This window comes from Pleurodeles waltl, chromosome 3_1, assembly GCF_031143425.1.
Source record: "Pleurodeles waltl isolate 20211129_DDA chromosome 3_1, aPleWal1.hap1.20221129, whole genome shotgun sequence".
NCBI classification, from domain to species: Eukaryota; Metazoa; Chordata; class Amphibia; order Caudata; family Salamandridae; genus Pleurodeles; species Pleurodeles waltl.
Genome location: NC_090440.1, coordinates 977,696,248 through 977,713,638, shown reverse-complemented (window position 1 = coordinate 977,713,638; position 17,391 = coordinate 977,696,248).

Below are 17,391 nucleotides of genomic sequence, written 5' to 3'. Positions count from 1 at the left end.
ATTAAAGCCTCCCTGAGTGAGGCTGGGAGAATCCCGGCTTCCAAGGACTCCGCATACACCTCCAGTAGATGGGGAGCTAAAAGGTCTGCGTACTCCTTATAGAACGCGGGAGTCAAGCCATGCAAACCAGGAGACTTATCGCTAGGCAAGCTACGGATCGCTGCGACGACTACCTCCACAGAGAACGGAGCATCAAAATAAGAGCGGTGCGCGTCATCAAACCAGAGCAACGCAATTTCAGAAAAATAAGCCTGTGCGCCAGCCGCATCGAGCCCGGACGGCTCTGCATATAGACTCTAAAAGAATTGGGTAAAAACTTGCATAACTCCACGCGTCCCACCCACATGGTCACCAGTACCACTATCATTCTCAGTGATAGATTTGCTGGCCCATGGCTTACGCAGCAAGCCTGCAAGCGTGCGAGAAGCCCTCTCCCCCTCGCCATAACGCCGCACCCGAGCGGTCTTCCCAAAAAAACAGACCTCTCGGAGGGAAGCTTCGTCATACAAAGACACCACGCTTCGCAGCTCAGCCAGCACCTCGCCCGACCAGCCCTCTACCAAACCTCGATCCAGCTCCGCAATTCGCCCCTCCAAAGCTGCCAACTCACGACGAAGGGCCTTCAACATCCCATTCTGCTTCGCGAGGCACACACCCTGGATAACCACCTTAAACGTCTCCCACAAAGTACCGGCCAAACTCACGGAGCCGCGATTCTCAGCGAAGAACAGTACTATGGCCTCACGTACCTCCTCGCGAAACACCACATCCCGAAGTGCCCCATGCGGGAGCCGCTACAGGAACCTGCGCTCCAGCAAACAAGGCACCTCCAACACTAACTCAACCGGCGAATGATCAGACAGTGTGCGCGGGAGATGATCCACGGAGTGCAGCCATAGCTCCACATCTCTTGTACCCAACCAGCGATCAAGGCTGGACCAACTACTATGGGTATAATTAACGCATGTGCCCTCTCTGGCGGTTGCATACTGCATCCTCCACAAATCCACCAGAGCCCCCTCTGACATCACCGACGCCAAGGCTCTCGCCGCAGAAACGTGCTGCACCTTGGCTACACTCTCACAGTCCATCCTTGGATCCAGGATCACGTTGAAGTCACCACCCCAGATCACCCCACCTGCCCCCAGCGACTCTACCAGGCGCCACAACTCCCAAAAGAACTCAGGGTCATCTGTGTTTGGGCCGTAGACTGCAACCAGCCTGCAGGCTCTATCCACCAGTGTGCCACTCAACATCACATACCTGCCATTCGGATCAGCAATGATCTTCTGCGTGCGCCACTGTAGCTCCTTGCGCAGCAAAATCGCCACACCCCGTGCATAACGCGAAAACACTGAGCTGTGATATTCACCAACCCACTCGGCCTTCAGCCTGCCCAACGTAGAAGGTACCAAATGTGTCTTCTGCAACATACAGATGTCAATTTCATGGCGCCTGACATACGCAGACACAAGACGCGCCTTCCGCCAGTCACTCAGCCCACGCACGTTCCAGGTTAAGCAATGCACCACAGTCATTCCACTCGCTCCCATCCCCTCTTCCTCACTGGTATCAGTCGCCTCCACTGTGCCCCACCCTACCTGTCTGAGATAAACAAACATATAGAAAAGAGAATGCAAACAGCTAAGGAGCACAAAACTAATGGAAGACAATCCCCGCCCCACCCACACAGACCCCCCAATTGGGCCATATCGCAAACCCACCCCCCCAAAACACCAACCCCCCAATACAGAACAGTAGAATTATAGTCAGGATTCATTCCAGAGGCTGAAAGCCGGCCATACATCCCACCAGCCAATCAGGGCTGCGGGAGATGGGCATAAGGACCAACCAACTTATATAACAACTGAGCGACCCCAGACATGTAAATAGACCATTAAGACCACCAGCAGCCCCGATATGCCGTTCCAGTCCCAGCGTCCTACCAATTAGTCATTGTCACTCAGAGCAGCCTGCTTGGACCCAGCACCATCCAGGCCCCCACCCTCCAGCCGCTTAGGCATCCTCTTGGCAAATTTGGCAGCTTGCTTTGGATCAGTGAAAACTGCAACTTCCCCTCATGCCGCACCCTCAGCTTAGCCGGGTACAGCAAAGCAAATTTTATGCCCGCCTGGGTCAACATACACTTGACCGGCAAGAGGGCACACCATGCCGCCTGCACACCAGGAGTGTAATCCGGAAAAAAGCTGAGTTCAGAGTTCCGATACATCACCGGCTTCCTCTCCCGAGCCAGCCGAAGGATAGTATCCCTGTCACGAAAGTTCAGCAGCCGATCGATTATGGGTCGCGGAGGAGTGCCAGGCGGGGTCCCCAAGGATCTATGAGCCCCCTCGACCACCAACAGCTGGGAGAGCTCACCACTGAATTGATCAGAGAGCATGCCCTCCACAAATTCCTCCATTCGACCCATGTCCATAGTCTCCGGCAGCCCAATTGTGTGAATATTATTCCGACGTGACTGCGCTTCTAAATCCTCATTTTTGTTCCGAATAACCTCCAGGACTCGCTCCATTTGCAATAGTTGTTCTCTATCGTCCCGCGACAGTCCTCCAGCTCCGCCGCCCGCGACTCCAGCAACTCAAATCTGGAGTCATGATCATCCACACAAGCTTTAATTCGGTCTAACTGTTCAGTCACGTGGTCCAACTTCGCATCAATACCGGCCAAGCTGGTCTAGACGCCGGCCAATGCGCCCAGCACTCCTGCAGACAGGCCTGGCTCTCGCAGGCCGACGGCCCATCCGCACGCGCCTCGGACCGCCCCGTGGGGGCAAACATGCGGCAAGAGGTCCCATCCAGCCGCAACCGGCCCGACCACCGGGCCACAACAGCAGGGGCGCCGAGCAAACATGCGGCAAGAGGTCCCGTCCAGCCGCAACTGGCCCGACTACCGGGCCTCAACAGCAGGGGCAAGCCACCTCCCACAATCTCTCCTGCTCTGGGGGAGTTCCAGCACCTGCCACGGGAGGGGAAACACCTGTGCCCCGAAGGGCCGCGAGGGCCCAGCCTCCTCAATGCCGGGAAACGCCGCAGCCGGCTGCCATCCGCCAGCGATCGCCGCACCGAAAGTTGCACCATCAGTACCAAGGGCTGCCGAGCCAGCCCAGTTCACATGCGGTGCCCATCCGGATAAATATTCGGAGACAGGGCCCTAAGCCCGGCAGAGCCTCACGTAGTGATGGCCATCTTGCCGGCAGGCCAGGCCACGCCCCCCACCTCCTGAGAGTTTAAAGGAAAAGATAGTGGATCTAGCTTATGAAGGCCACTTGGTTCCCATGAATGGATAAATTAGTGGAATCTACAGTCAAGGAATATAGTACATGTAGCATGAGTGACACAAGTAAAAATGTAAGAAAAGCACCATTATCCCCAGTGAATACACCTTGCAAAACATGGGATAAACTTGGTTGAGATATAATAGGTCCTCTAAACATGTTGACGTGGCAAGGAAGGTATATCATTGGATTAGTGAACTATTATTCTCATTGGATCATAGTTAACACTGTTAATCGCATTTCCACGCAAGACATGATTAGTTTTCTGTCAGAAACATTCATGACTGAAGGGATTCCAGATTAATTGTAACAGAGTCCAGTTCACTTCAGAGAAAATAAAGGAGTTTTTAAATGGTTTGTCTATAGTCCATCTAAAAATTGCTTTATATTGTCCTAAAGCGAACTGACTGGTAGAAAGAGTGAAACACATATCTAGGAGTGCATTCAGTCTGCACAGGTGTCCAGAACACTCGTGGATGTTGCTAGTAAGATTAAGAGATTATTATGGTCATATCATACTGACCCCATACTGTTACAGGGATCTCTTTATTTTTAATGCTTAAAGGCAGGTTCCTGGGAACTAAATTGTTCCCCTACTGGATGGGAGGAGGTGAGACAAAGTGGGTGCACCGAGACATAGTGAGAGAAAGGATAAATACCCACCAGAGAAATAAAAAAAAGTATGATGTCAAACATGGTACAAAAAGCATGACATGGAGCGAAATTGACTGGGTGGTGTTAAATCCTCAACCTCGGCTCAAAGAACTGTCTGTGAATTTTCTATGCCTTTGAAGATAGTCAAGTTGAAGACTAATGTAGTAACATTGGAGGATGGCAGAGTTTGGAGCATGGATAGAATTTCCAAATGTAATAGTGCTGTTCCAAGGAGATTTTGCATTGATGAACTCCCATCTCACAGAAGTGATCAAATGGAAGTGGTGTTGTTCCAAACAAACACCACAGTCCTGCTTGTTACAAAGATTATGTTCTCCAGTAACTATTTCTGGTAGCTTCGAATACCCTACATCTCAACCTAAAGGAAACAAATGTGTTATAGGATGGAGACGTGTTGTGATTTCACATTGGTATTTATAAGGCATGTGTTTAGATATTCACAAGAGTTAAGAATAATATATGTTACTGTGACATTCAATTGATAGCACTTAGTATCACCCTCTTGTTTTCCCCTCCCCTTCTATTGTGTTAACATAACCAAATGTTATGAGGAGCCCGACTGTCATCCTGGCAAGACGAGTGTGGCTCTGAGTTTGTGTTCATGTGAGCCAAGAAAGGACTTCTCAAAGGAAACTCTTGTTGTTAATCATACCAGTAAGTATATGAGGTAAGTGTAAATTATCAATTCGTAACTCCACTTCTACGTGCCTTGAAGATATGTGTAGTTAAGGTACACAGATGTAGAGTTAACAAAAGTAGCTTTATATTACATGCTTAGTTTGATTAAATAGCGGTAGTTGACATGATATTTAAGGAGGTAGCTATTTGAAAAAAGGTAAAAATACAAATCAAGAAAAACACTGAAACAGGGTTTGAATGTCTGTGATACTGGCAGTGCTTTACATATGGAAGGATTCAAATATAGGCAGATATGAACATATCTTCTGTAAGCTGGACAAGTTGGTAGCAAAAAGAGACATCACTAAAGAATGGGGCGGGGGTAAACACCCCACTAATAAGAGACATGGGCCAAAAACATGACTAGTGCATGATGGGAAAAAAGATGATACATAAGGCCCATGGCTGCCCCAAAAACAATGAAAATATATTGTGATTGTGTAAGAAACACAGAGGACTAATGTGAGAAGAGATAGAAGCTGTATACGGTATGGGAGTCAACGAAAATTGATGTGTACAGGATACAAAAAACTCTGTGGGGTAACATAAGATGGCACCTACAAGAACATAAAGAGGATTGCTGGATGTGCATAGGGGAATATTATATGACCAAGAGAGAAATTGTGTTTTCTGGAATTGATGTCAACCATAAGTGCAAAAACATAAATTGAATAAAATATCTTAAAAATGAAATAGCTAATCAGTGTGTTTTTCTGACCAATGGTTGGTATTAGCAGAAGTGAACTGATAGTGAGAAATAGCTTACGGCTTAAGATTAATCTTAAATCCTAGTTCTTGACAGTTTTTATCCTGTGGGTAGATTCCAGATTACTTGCGACGGAGAAAGGAAAAGAAGAAGGGCAGTATTGGGCAGCTTAGACCTTGGTAAACAGATTTATCAGAAATTCCTGGCCAGTCTTTGCTTTATTCGGGGATGAAGCTGTAGAAGAATCCTTGCTGAGTGTCAGGTTCCATTCACCTAAATTCCAGGATTTCCACAGGAGCAACATAATGCCACTGATTCCCTTAAAGGCTTATTCTCAGCGCACTCCTCAGACAGGGGCGCTGGCAATACATCTTCACTGGGAAAGAGGGTGAGAAGAGAGGAACATTCCTCTTCTGTTGGATGCTTAGGAATCCCTTCTTCTGGAGGTCATTTTGTTTTTCCTGCCTTTACCAGTGGGAGATTGCTAGAAGGTTGATCCACTTTCTTCAAGTTGACTTTAATTCAAGAGAAGGGGTTTAACAACTAGAACATACATGATTTTCTAAAGTTCAAAATAACAGAGTTTAGTTTATTAGAATACTCTCAGTTTATCTTGCTCACAAAAGTTGACAACCCCTTTGATGATCAGTTTTTCAAATTTAAATGTTCCAAATCTTAAATCTGCTCTATTTTCTCATAGAATGCTGAAAAGTTTGCCTGAGCTTTTTAACGATGGGTCTCGGTTCCAATTGCCTCGCAAGCAATATCAACAAGTTAAGTCTAGAGCATTTGCCAAGTATCTGAGCTTCTTGATTAGTACACTCAGTTTGCATGGGATTCATTGTTGCAGAATTTGCTTTTTCCTTACAGGTTCTCAAATAGTTGTGCAGAGTTTCCGGAAGCAGACGGAGTTCCACATGTGCAGGGTCAAGAAGAGGAGTTTGTCAATGAAGACTGTAGGCGATGCACAGGTAATTTTCTCAAGCCTCTGCCATCCTTTTCAGAATGGATAGACGGGGAGTCTCAATAACAACCCTGTCTTTTTGGAGTATTGTGATGGCCTCCAAAATTCAAAGATCTTGAAACATTGAAAGATGTGTTCCACTAAAGAAGTTTTAAGTGACCAGTCACTGCTTGCTGGAAGGGCTTGTACATCTGCCAGGCAGGAGCCATGCTGAAGGTGCAGTGGACGGCTGATACCCTTCTAGAGGAACCACATGACTTCGGCCTGACAGATGTCTCTTGAACTCATCAGCAGTGCAAACATATTCTCCAGGTCTGGAAATAAGAGAAGTTGTACAGCTATTCACCTGCACCCTTAATTTGGCTAGTTGGTGCAAAAAAAGACACATTGCCTACAGTGCAAGAGAATGGATTTTTCTAAAACAAAAAAGAGATGCATCTCTTTAACCCTGCCTTATGTTTGCTCATGTTTGCTGTTACATTCTCTTAGCACCAAGAGACCTCAAGGTGATAGTGGGTGCTTCTAGTGTTATTTCACATATATAAAATAACTTAACATACTAGAATCTAGTGTACAACTTCCTTGCAGTCACCAGAAGCTCGAGATTTTCTGAACCAAGGAGATCAGGCTTGCACTTCTCCCTAAAGCATCTCCCCTTCGCCTTCCGATCAGCTGAAGAAAAAAAGACTCCAGTTAGAGTTTTAGTGAAAGAGACTATGGGGGTCATTCTTACTTTGGCGGGCGGCGGAGGCCGCCCGCCAAAGTAACCCCGTCAGAACACCGCACCGCGGTCGAAAGACCGCTGCGGTGATTCTGAGATTTGCCCTGGGCTGGCGGGCGGCCGCCAAAAGGCCGCCCGCCAGCCCAGGGCAAATCAACCTTCCCACGAGGACGCCGGCTCAGTCACCGGCGCAGTGGCACCCGTCGCGTATTTCAGTGTCTGCATAGCAGACACTGAAATACTTTGCGGGGCCCTCTTACGGGGGCCCCTGCGGTGCCCATGCCATTGGCATGGGCACTGCAGGGGCCCCCAGGGGCCCCGCGGCACCCCCTACCGCCATCCTGTTCATGGCGGGTTTCCCGCCATGAACAGGATGGCGGTAGGGGGTGTCTGAATCCCCATGGCGGCGGAGCGCGCTCCGCCGCCATGGAGGATTCAGAAGGGCAGCGGTTTACCCTTTCTGACCGCGGCTGAACCGCCGCGGTCAGAATGCCCTTCGGAGCACCGCCAGCCTGTCGGCGGTGCTCCCGTGGCCGGTGACCCTGGCGGTCACCGGCCGCCAGGGTCAGAATGAGGCCCTATGTTGCCTTGAAAGGCTGGAAGATCTTTGCTGACTAGAAGAGAAGCAGAGGTCTGGCTGGTATGACTTAATGACATTCAAAGATTTGGCCACAAATGGTTCTGTGTTGTACTCGTGGAGGACCTCATCTACGGAGGTTGATGATTTCTTATCTGGGCTGCAAGCTCCAGGTCTGAGAACTTGTACCATGACTGCCACTGCATGACAATACTGGATGTTAATGGTGTTGGTGTTCATGGACATTACCGGTTTGTGCTCCACAGTTTCCTTACCCAGGTTAAAGGGTAGACTTAAGGGATGGGCTGAATCAGACCACATTTTTCCTCCAGAGCAGGGTGGTTTCAAGGAGGGTCACTCAACTATTGATCACAGTTTTTCCCTGTGGTCCATTGCGCGGAAGTCAGTGAAGCAAGGGGGTAGGTTGTTTTGTTTCTTCATGGACTTCTGCGCTCCCTTTGGTGGATCCTAAGTGCCTATGGGAATCTTTGATTAAGTAGGATATGCCAATAAGCCTTTTGATGCTAATTCAGGAATTGAATATGCATAACTGGATGAGGAGGGGACCTTATCTCAGAAATTTTCATTTAATAACAGGTAGCGGCAGGGATGTGTTACCCCTCCTGGTGTTCTCTTTTTCATTGCTGACCTGCCAGTTGCTTTGGTTGGGGAAAGGGGCGTCAGCCCCAAAACGGATGGGAATCATGTGGCATGTCTTCTGTATGCTGATGATCTTGTGATCTCAGACCAGACGGAGATAGGTTTGCAAAGGATGCTGTATGCATTTCCAGAATATTGTCAAGCAAAAAAGCTAGTAGTGAATCAGGAGAAGTTGAAAGTGCTGTGCATTGGTAGGTGGCACTAAGCTGGACCAGGTGAATGAATACAAGTATTTGGGGGTCTGGTTCGAGGCATCCTTGAAGAGGGATGTAAATATTGAAGCATCAAAAGTAAAAGCTCTCGTCTCTGTAAGCGGCCTAAAAAAATATTATTAGGGACTTTTGTAAGAGGTCCCATAGGCGGATGTTAAAAGCCTATACCACCATGATACCCTCACAATTTCAGTATGGAGCTGAGCTGCTGTGTGTGAGTGGTAAAAGTGATTGGAACAAGAAGGAGGGGAAATGTTTAAAAAATGTTGTCCCTACCAACATCAGCGATGATTCAGGCTGTGAGACTGGAAACGGATATGGTGTCATGGAGTATATTAACACAAGTGTCTCTGATTAGATTCTGGCATCGGCTGAGGGTGTGCAAAGGGGAAAAGGTTGCATTATGGTGTGAGAATGGGATCGGAAAAAGCTAAATAAAATGGGGTAAGTGCGTAAGGAAACAGTTGAAGGATATCTGTAGTAGTATGAACGTAAAACTGGCCCCGGAGAATTTAAATATGGAGGTCTTGAAGAAGGATGTCAAGGCACATGGAAAGGAACTGTCTAGAGAACACGATCAGCAATTCTTAGGGGTAAAAGTTCTGTTGAATTTATGCTTAATTCATGGCAAAATGAAGAATGGTTCCCTTATTTGGACTTGTTACCCAATTGAAGGCTTAGACATGGATTATTAAGGGTAAGAGTTGGCATCAACCCTGGTTACTGTACTATAGAGACAAAAATGGTTATGATAGATGCTGCCGGCAAATGTACTTTTGGCTTGAGAACTAAATGCAACACTTTGCATATTTTAATGGATTGTTAGACAGTCCTGCGTTTCCGGAGAACAATTCTATGTCCTATTTTTATAAAATATGGCATTAGGTAGCGAGCACAAGCCTCAGTACTTCTGGCTGATATTTTCGGATGCTGCATGTACTGTAGGCAGGTTTTGATTGCTGTGAAAACGTTTTTAGGTGCACTTGAACGAGATTATTATAATTCCTCATGTGGTGCTTTTAGGGGTTTTAGTTCTATGTAGTAAGTTGGGGAAATAAATACATAAAGTGTGTATATATAAGATTTGAGGGTTTAAATGGGATTTTAAAGCAGGATTTTTTTATTGTATGTACTTTTTGTGGAAGTTGATTACAAGCAAGGTGTTCTATGTTATTTAAAGTCTTGTGGTCTGAATAAACATTTATTGATTCTGAATCTGAAGTGGCACTCTTCCTAACATAGGGGGTCATTATGAGTTCCCCGCCTGCCGAACTCATACCTTCACCGCCAGTGCGGCGGAGCCCCCGCCGGCCCTATTATGATTTTCCCACTGGGCCGGCAGGTGGAAACAGTGTTTTCACCCGCCGTCCCAGCGGGAAACAGGGTCTTTACATTGATGCCGGCTCCTAATGGAGCTAGCTTCAACGTGGCAGTGCCGCCGGTTCAGCAGCACCTGTCGCACATTTTACTGCCCATAATTAGGGAAGTGAAATGCACAACGGGGCTGTGAATAGGGGCCCCTGCACTGCCCATGCCAAGTGCACCCATTACCACAGCCTTTCCCTGGCGGTGTAAGCCACCCCGAAAAGGCCGGCGGAATGGGATTCATAATCTGAAGGGCAGCGCTGCTTGCAGCGTTGACCTGTCAGATTCGAAACATTGCCACTGCCAGGCTGCCTGGTGGTGGCAGCCTGGCGGTGGCCGTGTTTCCACTGTGGCGTCTCTGCCACAGTCATAATATAGAAGGCGGAACGCCACTAACGCGGCAGTCCGCCCGCCACCGTGAGTCTCGCGGTCCATGGACCATGAGACTCATAATGAGGGCCGTAGCCTGGAAGCGAGGAGTCTTATCAAACAAAATTGACCCAGAGGTAGAGATCAAAATTAGCCTCAATGGGGCGCTACATGGAGCATCCACCTGACTGGTACATCGTCTTGTTTGCATCAAAACACATAGGCTTGTTTTCCAAGTAGGAAGGTGTTGATTTACCATTCAGTGAAGATGCCATAACCACTAAAATCTGAGAAGGAGGTTTCCCGGGCACAAAGACTGGGCAGTCCTTGGTTGTCCAACAGCTTTGAGATAGCAGACTCTGATAAAGGTCATGGTTCAGAACCTGAGGCTTCCTGGCCAGGAATGGTCAAAGGATGCTGTTGCGGTTACCAAGGTATATGTGCCCATATGCTTTGGTAAGAGCACCAAAGTTGCAATATAAGGCACCTCCAGTGCCTAGTCTAAAATCATGGAATTGGTCCAGTATTTAATTTGAGCTGGTGGTTGCTGGTCGTAGGCACCAACACTCATTTTTGTGAACTATGACTTATTTATCATCCTTGGACTTTGTTCCAAAGTAAAAGAAAGAAAAATATGAAAATGGAACAAGAAGGAGGAAGAGAAATATAGCAAAAACTGCAAGGAGAGAAAAAAAGGATGACAAATAACCTGCAAGAGGATATGATTCTTGCACTTGGCAGAGGTAATGGCAGACCATTGAGAAAAACTTTGAGTCCTAACTTTTCTTTTGTCCTTACTTTCTTTTTTATTGACAAATGAAGGAATAGATGAGTATGGGTCTAGTAGCTGGTTTCTGGATAAATGTGTATCTTGAAAGGAAGGGGTCTTGAACATACATGGAGGAATCTTCCATGGCTGAAGGGCCAGTCAATATGGTTTGGATCTAAGCCACGTCTACAGCGAGGTTGCTAATGCTAGCTGGGTCCAGATGGTTGTTACAATAGACTTCTGACTACAGAAGCTGTACCGGAACCGTTGACAGAAGGACTCTGGGCATCTTTTTTTCTTTCATCTTCACTATTACTGAATCCAGAAAGGAGTCTGATGACAGAGTTTGACGATGGCATGGAGCCAAATTCTACAGCCCAATCCAGGGGAGGGGAGCTCATAGAGTGCAGTTTGTGGTCCTGATCACAAGGACTGAATGAGTCTTATCTGTCCACCACAGAGTCCACAATTTCCAGGAGAAAGAGAGCCTGGGAGAATCTGCTGGGGCTGTGCCAGGAGAAAGGTTGCTGGTAATGGAACTACAGAGAGCCTAACAGTTTCAACTGAGAGGAAAGTAACAACTTTTTCTCAGCAAGGATGCAGGTCAGCAGTACAGGCAGCAAACTCATGTACACCTGGATACTATGTGCCTCAAGATTCAGGCGTGAGCAGGACTTTTGCTGTTTAATGACCAGGTGATCAACCTCAGCAGAGGCTGGTACTTCTTGCAGTGCTTCTTCAGCCTCTTCTTTATCAGAATGGTTTCACAATGAATGTGAACACTGGGGGGAGACTTGTCTTCTGTCTGTCTTCTTATGTTGAAACTATCTATTCATTCATATGAATGCCAGACTCAACCACAAGAGTGGAGAAGGAGCCATGAGATGTATCTAAGCTATCAGGCTGTGTGGGACAACGACAGAGACTCCACACTGAAGGAGATTACTTGTCTCTGCAGAACAAGTCTCTGACCTAATTGAAGCTGTAGAAGACCTGGATCTCCTGATTTGTGTTCACTTAGAGTGAAGCACTCGGTCATGGTGCAAAAGACCTGCGGCACTGCGTCTAGACAAAGAGACTGGCTTCACCGTTGAGAGCATCTGTGGGGTAGAACATTCACTCTGGGGCAAGGAACTTGTCTTGACTTGACTTGATGCTGCAGCGGAGTGATGGGGCAGGCTAGACCCCAAATGAAATGCTGCTGCTGAGTAAATCAGGCCTCCTGCTGGCCTCCTGCTGAGACCATGACAAACAGATCCAGACAAGATATGTAATCATGTATTGGGGAAAAATAGTGTTTCATTCAGAAGCTTTTCGCTTCCCACGATTCCTTTCACCACTTGCAGAGGGCCGCTGAGGGGATCCTCCACGAAGGTGGGGGAAGGGATATCTCAGAACATCATCAGGGTAAGGGTGCTCTGTGCTATCCCCAGTGGTAGAGCTCTTGTATTTACCTACTGACCTTTGCACTTGTTGGTGAAATCCAATGTCTTTTAAGGGATTAGTGCATCCTTATTCTTCATGTGGGCCATTGGACCTCTTTAGTGAGGTGCAATGTGAGTTCCAAACCATAATACAAGGAAGCATGGGACCTAAAACTGCACACATCCTCCCAAGCTAGGGAGATTCACATTGCAAAAACATAATAGAGGGAATGCCTAAATTAATCTTAGCCACAGGTTACCACTTTAGTACATTCAGAAATAAAGATAAAAAAAGACTCAAGGTATTGGGCTGAGGCAACGTATAAGAAAAATGACTGGCTGCTAAAGAAGCAAGTTACAATCCAAACCATTCAGCAGAAAGAGGCAATTGTTGATGGAGCGTATGCACAAGGTGGAGTCATGGAACATATTACACACACATGATTAAGCACAAATGAACCACAAGACTCTATATTAAACTGTTGTAGAAGCTGTTTCTGGTGTCACCAGCGAGTATGGTATAACCACCATTTGAGAATGGACGGTTACTTACCAGGAATCTTCATCACTGCAAGTCAACAACCTCCCCGTCACAGTCATTATACTGTGAGCAACAGCCATCCCTGCCAGAAAGATCATAAAGTAAAAGCAAAAAATTCTTCCATTGCCTCCCATGAGGCAATTTGCTTCTTCCCCTTACATGGTATAAACAGTAAGCACACAGACCTCACATCCTGTATTTTCAAGCTAATAGTATGCGGCAGAGGACCCATACGGAAGGGAAGAATGAGAAATCGTACAGTGATGGGGAGGCTGTTGACTTGGAATAATGAAGATTACCAGTAAGTAACTGGCCATTACCTCTTCATCCGACCTCCGCATCACAGTTATTACACCTTGAGCTGACACCATGGCATATAAGTGGCTTCAGTAAGAACTGAAACTTGATGACACAAGTTTCTTTGTATAATCAAAACATTAACAAGATTAACCTCATAAATGCTCCTTCAAGGAAATCAAAAACGAAACACCAAAGGTTGTAGAAGTGTCCCACCCCCTAGTAATGTGTAATGTGTCACAATTCTGTGGGGGGAAGGCCACATTGCAGCATTACAACTGTCGGACATTGATGCTCCTTTAGATGACCTCTTGTCGTTTTCCGTGGAGTATATTTGGCAAGATTTTATCCTTTGCTTCATAGGTTTCAATGATGGCCCACTTAAGCCATCTACTCAACGATGCATTAGTAGGTTTCATTCCTTGTCTTGCTATGCCAAATGTTATAAACAATGCATACACCTTTCTAAGCTCTACTGTTCTTGCTAGATACATCAACAGTGCTTGTTTGACATCTGAAGTATGGAGAAGCTGCTCTTCCTGAGACTCCAGAGATTGATATATGCTTGGGAGCACTGAGGCCCGTATTTATACTTTTTTTGCGCCGCATTTGCGTCGTTTTTTGACGCAAAAACAGCGCAAACTTGCAAAATGCCATTGTATTTTGTAGGTTTGCGCCGTTTTGCGTCAAAAAGCGGCGCAAATGCGGCACTAAAAAAAGTATAAATACGGGCCTGAATCTTCCAAACAGTGAAAAGGTGATGTTACTTTTGTCATAAACTGAGGACCTGGTCTAAAAACCATCTCATCATGGATAAAAATCTTGGAGAAGGTTCAGAACAGAGAAGAGCTCCCAGCTATTCCACTGTTCTAGCAGAGGTGATGGCAACAGGAAATATCACCTTGATTGTAAGAAATATAAGTGTTACCTGATCTAATAGTTCAAATGGTGGATTTTGTAAAGCCTGTAAAACCAATGACAAGTTCCAAGGTGGGACCGGGGATCGAAAACCTTGTTTCTTAAGAAAAATAACTTTTCTACAAGCTCACAACTAAAGGGACAACTAATTCACACCAGATGTTTTTGAAGGCTCTTACTGCTGCTCATGTTTCTTGAAATAACTGTTTCTACCCTGATATTGATGATAACACTGGAAAAAGTATTCTTGTTAGAAATGGGGTCTTTGGTTGACAGTCAGGTTACCCCTTGTTCAAGCAAGGACCTTCACTCTAGCCAGGGTAAAATACAATCACCCTCAGCTAACCCCTGCTTACCCCCTTTGTAGCTTGGCAGAGCAGTAGGCTTAACTTCAGAGTGCTAGGTGTAAAGTATGTGTACCAACACACACAGTAACTTAATAAAACACAACAAATGACACAGCACCAGTTTAGAAAAATAGGAAATATTTATCTAAACAAAACAAGACCAAAACGACAACAATCCACCATACACAAGTCATCAATAAAAATGCAAAAAGAGTCTTTAAGTAGTTTTAAACACACACTAGTGCTGCTAGAGTGAAAATGTACCTGGTGTGCATCAAAAATAACCCAGCACGGGCGGGTGTGCGTCAAAAATAACTCCGCACGGCGGTACGTGAGTCAAAAATCCAGCCGCACGATGATAAGAAAATCCAGCAGCGCAGGTTGTGATCTCCCATCCTCCGTCAGCGATGCTGCGCGTCATTTCTCCTGCTCCGTGCGTCGATTCTTCGGTTGTGTTTCCTGCGTGCGTCGTTTCTCATCCGCGGAGCCAGCGGCGCGTCGTTTTTTTCAGCCGCAGATCGGATTTGTGTCAAGCTTGTCCTCGCCCGGAGCTCTGTGCGTGGATTTTCTTGTCTTTAGGCTGCCTGCTTCTCCTTTCTGGGTCCCAGGAACTGGATGGGCACCACAGGGCAGAGTAGGAATCTCTCCAGAGACTCCAGGTGCTGGCAGAGAGAAGTCTTTGCTGTACCTGAGACTTCAAACAACAGGAGGCAAGCTCTAGATCAAGCCCTTGGAGATTTCTTCTCAAGATGGAGGGCACACAAAGTCCAGTCTTTGCCTTCTTACTCTGGCAGAAGCAGCAACTGCAGGATAGCTCCACAAAGCACAGTCACAGGCAGGGCAGCTCTTCTTCCTCAGCTATTCAGCTCTTCTCCAGGCAGAGGTTCCTCTTGGTTCCAGAAGTGTTTCTAAAGTCTGTGGTTTTTGGTGCTCTTCTTATACCCAATTTCTCCTTTGAAGTAGGCCTACTTCAAAGTAAAGTCTCTTTGGAATGTGAAATCCTGCCTTGCCCAGGCCAGGCCCCAGACACTCACCAGGGGGTTGGAGACTGCATTGTGTGAGGGCAGGCACAGCCCTTTCAGGTGTGAGTGACCATTCCTCCCTCCTAGCACAGATGGCTCATCACCATATGCAGGCTACACCCCAGCTCCCTTTGTGTAACTGTCTAGTGTGAGGTGCAACCAGCCCAACTGTCAAACTGACCCAGACAGTGATTCCACAAACAGGCAGAGTCACAGAAATGGTATAAGCAAGAAAATCCTCACTTTCTAAAAGTGACATTTTCAAACACACAATCTTAAAATCAACTTTACTAAAAGATGTATTTTTAAATTGTGAGCTCAGAGACCCCAAACTCCACATGTCCATCCGCTCCCAAAGGGAATCTACACTTTAATCAGATTTAAAGGTAGCCCCAATATTAACCTATGAGAGGGACAGGCCTTGCAACAGTGAAAAACGAATGTAGCAATATTTCACTGTCAGGACATATAAAACACATTACTATATGTCCTACCTTAACCATACACTGCACCCTGCTCTTGGGGCTACCTAGGGCCTATCTTAGGGGTGTCTGACATGTAAGAAAAGGGAAGGTTTAGGCCTGACAAGTGGGTACACTTGCCAAGTTGAATTTACAGTTGAAACTGCACACACAGACACTGCAATGGCAGGTCTGAGGCATGATTACAGAGCTACCTATGTGGGTGGCACAACCAGTGCTGCAGGCCCACTAGTAGCATTTGATTTATAGGCCCTGGCACCTCTAGTGCACTTTACTAGGGACTTACTAGTAAATCAAATATGCCAATCATGAATAAACCAATCAACATTACAATTTACACAGAGAGCATATGCACTTTAGCACTGGTTAGCAGTGGTATAGTGCTCAGAGTAAAAAAGACAACAGCAACAGGTCTGAAAAAATAGGAGGCAGGAGGCAAAAAGATTGGGGATGACCCTGCATAAGCAAAAAAGTCCAACAGTTCTCAATTGATCTGCCTCTATGTTCTGTTTCCCATGAAAAGGAACTGTTCTCACAGATAACAGGTTCAATTCTGCCCAATGGCAATTCTACTGCACTAACACATTCAAAAAGGAAGTTTGAGACCCTCCTTGATGATTCAAAACAACACACTACCATCCTGTAGTTTGACCTGATGTGACCTCTCGCTGGAAAATAACTCTGATGAAAAATTTATTAAGGCCATATGTATTGCCTTTAATTACCTCGAGTTGGATGAGGCGTTTGCATCTTGGGTTGGCCAAAGTCTCTGAATTGTTTGCTGACCCAAGACTGCTCCCCAACCGAGCTCGCTGGCATCCATTGTAAACACTTCCACAAGAAAGGGAGAAAAAGGGACCCCCAGCTTCATCAAATTCACTTCCTCCAACTACTCTTGCCATTACCTCTTGCATTTACTGTACTGTCTCTGAGCCCACTGGAAACGTCAACTCGTAGTTCTCCGAGCTGGGTCTCCAATTTTCCAAAAGGTGATTTACTAATGGATAGACATGGAGCCTGGACCAGGAAAGAATCATAACTAAAGGGGGAGGTAGCACTCTGCCTGGCATACCAGCACACAATTCACCCAGATGCATTGTGGTAAATGTAGCTCATGATAACATTCATTTTATTTGAAAATCTTTAGTATTCACATTTGTTGGTGTAGCAGCGCTATCTCTAGACACATGGGGCCTGATTCTAACTTTGGAGGACGGTGTTAAACCGTCCCAAAAGTGGCGGATATACCACCTACCGTATTACGAGTCCATTATATCCTATGGAACTCGTAATACGGTAGGTGGTATATCCGCCACTTTTGGGACGGTTTAACACCGTCCTCCAAAGTTAGAATCAGGCCCCTGGTATG